Genomic DNA, 6853 nt, shown 5'->3' with positions numbered 1-6853 from the left:
TTTATTTATAGTTTTTAATGTCAATTTATTAAAAAGCCAAAATAAAAAGTCAATGTATATTTTAAAATTGAAGATAGTCTAAACGTGGAAAGACAAGTATATATATTTTTTATTATTTTAAATTGTAAACTCTATTTTATTGGATGAATCTTGATTGACCTGAGTTGTAATGTATTTTCTCTAAATGCATTAAATAAGAAAGAATGCATAGTTTCTAGGACTAGTACTAAATAATAATTGTTATGAATATAAATGCTCAAACATCCATAATGGTGACTAACAATGATGAACCAAACCCATCGAATTGGCAATGGATGTCTCAGACGTATTTCCATAAAATGAATATTGGCAAAGTCCTTGGATCTGTCGTTTCTACCGCTCCTCTTTGGATCAAAAGGTGTCAAATCACATAAGTGATTACATTTGGTATATTAATAGTTTATCTATTTTATATTAAGATGTTGCATCGAGGTGTACATGTATTATTACTCTTTATTAGCTAAGTTGTAAGATGAACAAACAATCTTATGTATTGTTGTCAAAGGAACTAATTTATCTCATGATCTAATGTAAAAGTTAAAAATGATCGTGAGAGGTCTTAAAATTTGAGATTATTATCTAATTCTTTAGGCCCATTATACGGTTTAGTATTAAATTATTTTATAAGTTTTGATAATAACATCTTATATGTATTATATGTTCAAATGTGAATCAATTATCTCAACATTCTAACATATGTTTTTGTTGACTATCTAGTATTTATAACAAGTCTCACAATATAGAGTCTAAGAGAGCAAATGAGTTTTTAACATGCGTTTAACTCGTAAATAATTTGTTATAATCAGATGTTTTCTATATAAAACTTAATAGTTGACACATTATTTTTAACATCTATAATATTCATGTTTGGAAATAGTTTATTACAAATGTGTTAGAAATCCAAGTGTGAGTCTAAGTCCCACATTGGCTAGAAATGAGAAGGTAGAGCACTATATAAGGATAAAGACTCATAAACCTATTGCCTTAAGGTTTTTGGTTGAGAATGATATCAATTTCTTATGTGGGGGCTCAGGTTCATTGGTGTTGTAATCTAGTTAAAGATGAACGACGGTACAAGAAAGGGTACTCGTGGTTGGGAATGCTTCCGCTTGAGGGGGAGATTGTTAGGGTAAAACCTCCTCTCTAAACCTTAACAAAATGGTCTTATAATCATCCACTTAAGGAGACAAGCATTAACAAAAAACATGAAGATTCTCATTCAAGTTCAATCAAAAGATCAAGTGTTAACTAAATAAAAATTGCAATGATCATCTTCCAAGCCTATATAAAATATTCAAGTTGAAGATGAAGAACACAACTCCAATTAATATTTTGTCTTATAACGATCTAATACTGTTCTTTGTGGGTAAGTGATATCCTTTGTGCGTTATCTAATAGTTTTCTTTCTTAAACATTTGACACAAGTTCAAAACCAAAGCTTATGAATTTTTCCTACGCTAAGAGGGTCCAAATTCTGTTAAAAAATGTTCTTGAAGCTTTCTTTGTGCAAAATTTGTGATCAATGTTATGTTTGAAAGGAAACATGGAGTTTCACTTGGTTTATTCTTTTTTATTGTGTTGATCTTGTTGTATGTGATATTGTTTTCATTTTCCCACTTTCTTTTGTGTCTTTAGACAATCTCTAGATAAGGTTTCCTTGTATAGTAAACTAATAAGGTATTACTATATGTAAAATAAAATCTTGTTGGGTTGAAGACTTCGTTTCTTGAATTTTGGTTGTATTATTTTAAGACTCTTAAATTTTAGCATTAGCCTAGTGGGACTGAGCAATTGGATGTAGCTTTTGAATTAGAGTGAACTAGTATAAAAATTTGTTGTGTATATCTTTCTCTTTCTCTATCTTTCTTTATCATTTGGTTCTTGGCATTATTTAGTTTTGTTTTTGTGGATAAAATTTAAAGTAATCAAATCCTATATTTATAAAGGATATCACAACCAACTGTTGATCGACTCGAGATGATATCATAACAAAGAGGATATAACTCTTCCTTAATCAACTCTTGATACTAGAAAGGACATATGTTATATGCACTCTAGAACCACTTCAAGAGGATCTTAGCCTTATCTACTCTATAATCACCCAAGAATATCTATGTTTTATCAACTCTTGTTACAAGAACACAACAAATAACCACAGGAAACACTCCATTTGAGCAACAACCAAGAAACACTACTGGAACACTCTAGTTGAACAATATTTAAAAAACAAATAAGGAAAATTCTCTAGAAAAAAAAAACAGAAAGAGTTTACCACCACATAAGCAACACTAGGACTTCATCAAACTAGCATAATCGTTGTTTACTTTGAAAGCACTTGAAAATTGTGTTTAGCTAAGAATATATTAGTGTGATTTTCTCTATATGATGCAAAAGTTATCTAAAGGATTTGAAGTGAATATCTATTAATAGAATTTTCAAGCCATTAATTTAAAACATTTTCTAACACATTTAATCAATTAAATCAAGGTCTTAATTTATTATTCTAATAGAATTTTGAAAAATAGTTACAATGGTTGTCTATAATAATCGATTATCACACATTTCAATCAATTAAACATGCTCCTCGTTAATTTCACCGAAAAAGTTTAACCGATTAAACAATATCTTAATTGATTATTAAATTGAGAGTTTGAAAATACTTAAAGTGCTTTCTAGGTTAATCTATTATTTTACAAGATAATCGATTGTTCTATTTTGAAAACCTATCAAGAAACAATTTAATCAATTATATAAAAATATAATCGATTAAAAATGGTGAAAACCATTTTGAGCTTGAGTTTAGCTTTAGAAAATTGTTTTATCTTTTTATTGTAGGTTATATGCTGAATTAGAAAGTTCTAGTGAGTACCTTGTGTGAAACACACAAACATGACAAAAAAGCTAGACTTTAAAACTTGAATCTTAATCACCAACATCTACATCTTCTCTTAGGTATTTAATGTTGTGAGTGTTGAGAAATATTGTTGGACTAAAGTGATTTAATGAATCCAACCTCAACTTTAACATGTCTTGGTAGATGAAGAACAATAATATAGTTGTTTGTAATGGTCTAGGTTGTTTAGAGTATTGTGTGTGTATGCCCAGAATTTGGATTGTTTGGTTCAATATGATAAAATATCTCAAAATAATTTAGAACTTTCTCATTAACTAAATTTGGTGTTAAAAATAGTTTAGGTGGTTAAAGAATGATTTAAATATGTTAAAAAAAATTGCTAAACATATTAATGACTAAGTCTCCTTATGATTAACTAAAATATTAGTCATCCCATACTTCACCAAAAGAAGAGGAACAAGCTAAACTCTGATTCATGGTTGGATATAAGTCATCTTTAAGTCATGTAAGTTCAATATCCTCCAAAGATGAAAATGATTACTATCAAGTGTTGCATGTATTTCAAGAGTTGTATAATGAAGCAAATAACTTAGTTGTGTCAAAATAATTTATTAAAGGGACTAGATAATTGGCTAGAAAATAATGTTAACAAGCTTGAAGAATAATTAACAATCTCAAAATCAGATTTAGAAAACTTAGAACTGATTTACAAAAGTTCTTCTTACAACCATTATATGAAACTATTTTTGAAGGATTATGAAAATTGTAAAGTAAAGTATTTGATTAAAACAAGCTCGAAGTTGACAATGGCAAAAACTAACTCCGAAGTTGTTCTAGGATCACAAAACTGTGTTTTTGAAAAAGCTAAAATTGGATATAAGCCTACTGATAAATGTCTAGTTCACTTAATATTTCATATGCTTTTGAACACTTATCATGTATGAAATTGACATATTTCTGGGTGAAACACACCCTTTTTTACTTTAAATTACAAAATGAGAAGTAGAGAAGTGAAAAATTGATGTTGTCGCAACCGAGATCGCGGCAGGACAACGAAAATAATTTAAAAAAGTACAGAGGAGTCGCCACCATAGTTTATTATGGGAAACTATTGAAAAACCGTAAAACAAAGGTTTTTGAAGCCAAATTTGGATTCGAGAGTTAGTTACGTGTGGGCAAGGTATTAGCACCCCCACAACGTCCGTCTTAAGACGGTTCCCTATTTAATTAAGTGTGTAAAATATAATTTGATGTTTAAAATTATTTGTTGTTCCCTAAAACAAAATAAGAAAAAACACATACAAAAACATTAAAGATTAAAACAAAATTATTTTTTTATTTTTTTGGGCCCGACGAGGATTGTACCTCGCTCCTACGTATTTCCATTTGGAAAATCAGGGATAACGTATTTCTTTGTAAAATATTTGTTGTTTGATATTATTATGTTGTTTTTTTTAATTTTATAGATTTTTATGTATATGTATATTTTATTAATATAAAGAGAATCCGAGATTCTACATGATAAAGATTTAGTTATCAAACAAATCCGAAATTTGACATGATATTTAAGATGATTTTATAATTTCATTTTTTATTATTACTTATTAAAAAAAGAATTAAAAACCTATGAAAGAGTGTTTTGATTATCAAGCAAGTTCGAGACTTGACATGACATTCAATACTCATATAACAGAAAAATATAATTTTTTATTTTTTTTATTTATTATTATCCTTTTTTAGGTAGAATTAAAGTCTTCGAAAGAAACCTTTTTATTTATCAAGATAAAAATAAAGGGAAAGAGAAAGGTTGAGCACAGTAATGACAAGCCCGCCCAAAATCATCTAACATGAGAACCCCGAACACATTTAATCATACAACAATTCAAACGATCAGATATATGATGTTATAAGAGAATCATGAAAAGCATTAGGAGAAAAGAAAATTTACCTTAAGGTGACCCCTTTTGTGTGTACTCTATAATAAAATAGAGAGGAGTTTTCGAATTTTTTTTATGTCCCCCATTGGAGAAATTTTGTTATGCTTATATAGGCCGCTTGGGGTACCACTAAGATCCTAGTCTTTAATTATAATAAAATATATGGGGAAGGAATTGGTCTTATTAAATCGTTGCATAATATTCACGGTATTGATTATAATTATTAACAAAATATTGTCTGTAATTACTAGAATCATATTTTCTTTCACATAAAGATCGTGATCAAATCATAACATATTATTCATATAATTGATTCTAATTATTACCAGAAATACTTTCTTCTAAATATTAAAATCGTATCATTCTCTAAAAGCATTATTATCGGGAATATTTGCTTCTAATTAAAATAATACCTTCCTAGTCTAACAACACAAAGAGACACATAAGTGTAAATGAACGATATTTATTCAAATTATTATAAAAAAGTTGCTCCTACTATTATTTAAAAACAGAAATTATGAAATGTTCTTTTCTAACATGTCATGCGAAGAGTGTAAATAGCAAATAGTGGGGGTAAAAATATGTAAAACATTTGGCCTCATGAGAAGAGTGTGATAATTAATAATAAATTAGATTCTCATTCTCTTGGTTTTTTTCTTTTTTTTTCTTTTTTTTTTCTTTTTTCCCACGGTAGAATTAAAGTTTAAAAACCTACCATACATCAAAACATATTTTTATTTTATTTTATTATATATTATTATTATTATTATATTATATATTATTTTTATTATTAAAATTCTTTTACCCAAACAAATACATTTACCTGGATGAAATTGGGTGTTGACAGCTGCCCCTCTTTACTTAGATTTGACTAGATAGTATGAAAGTGAAATTTTCATATTATCCTAGTAAAAGATAAGTAAAGATAAAAACACAAATTTCGTTTGAGTTTCAAAAATAAAAAAGTGAACTCGACCATTGCCTCGTAAAGGGCCGATATAACCAAAAGAAAACTTGGGCTCGACCATTGCCTCGCAGAAGGCCAAGATACCAAAACAAAATCTGGGCTCGACCATTGCCTCGCAGAAGGCCAAGATACCAAAACAAAACCTGGGCTCGACCATTGCCTCGCAGAGGGCCGAGATACCAAAAGAAAACCTGGGTTCAACCATTGCCTCGCAGAGGGTCGAGATACCTAAAGAAAACTTGGGCTCGACTATTACCTCGCAGAGGGCCGAGATACCAAAAGAAAACCTTGGCTCGACCATTACCTCGAAGAGGGCCGAGATACCAAAAGAAAACTTGGGCTCGACCATTGCCTCGCAGAGGGCCGAGATACCAAAAGAAAACCTAGGCTCTACCATTGCCTCGTAGAGGGCCGAGATACCAAAAGAAAACCTGGGCTCGACCATTGCCTCGCAGAGGGATGAGATACCAAAAGAAAAATTGGCTCGACCATTGCCTTGCAGAGGGCCGAGATACCAAAAGAAAACTTGGGCTCGACCATTGCCTCGCAAAGGGCCGAGATACCAAAAGAAAACCTACGCTCGACCATTGCCTCGTAGAGGGCCGATATACCAAAAGAAAACCTAGGCTCGACCATTGCCTCACAGATGGCCGAGATACCAAAAGAAAACCTGGGCTCGACCATTGCCTCGCAAAGGGCCGAGATACCAAAAGAAAACCTGGGCTTGACCATTGCCTCGCAGAGGGCCGAGATACCAAAAGAAAACCTTGGCTCGACTATTGCCTCGCAAAGGGTCGATATACCAAAAGAAACATGGGCTCGACCATTGTCTCGCAGAGGGCCGATATAGAAACAATTTGTTACCACTTTGAAAAGGGTTCTAAGAAGGACTCATCACCCCGTGAGAATCAAGTTGATATTTGAGACAAAAAGAATGCATAGATGCATGAATGTATGAATGAATTCCAACCAACCTTGTTTTCCAAAACTTCCTTATGCCAATTTTGTCTTTTCCATTTCCTTATATTTCTATTTACTTCCCTTCTCTCTTTATTA

The sequence above is a fragment of the Vigna unguiculata genome, chromosome 4 (assembly GCF_004118075.2).
Source record: "Vigna unguiculata cultivar IT97K-499-35 chromosome 4, ASM411807v1, whole genome shotgun sequence".
In the NCBI taxonomy this organism is placed as follows: domain Eukaryota; kingdom Viridiplantae; phylum Streptophyta; class Magnoliopsida; order Fabales; family Fabaceae; genus Vigna; species Vigna unguiculata.
The sequence above is the reverse complement of the archived record's forward strand: the minus strand, read 5'-3'. Positions refer to the sequence as shown.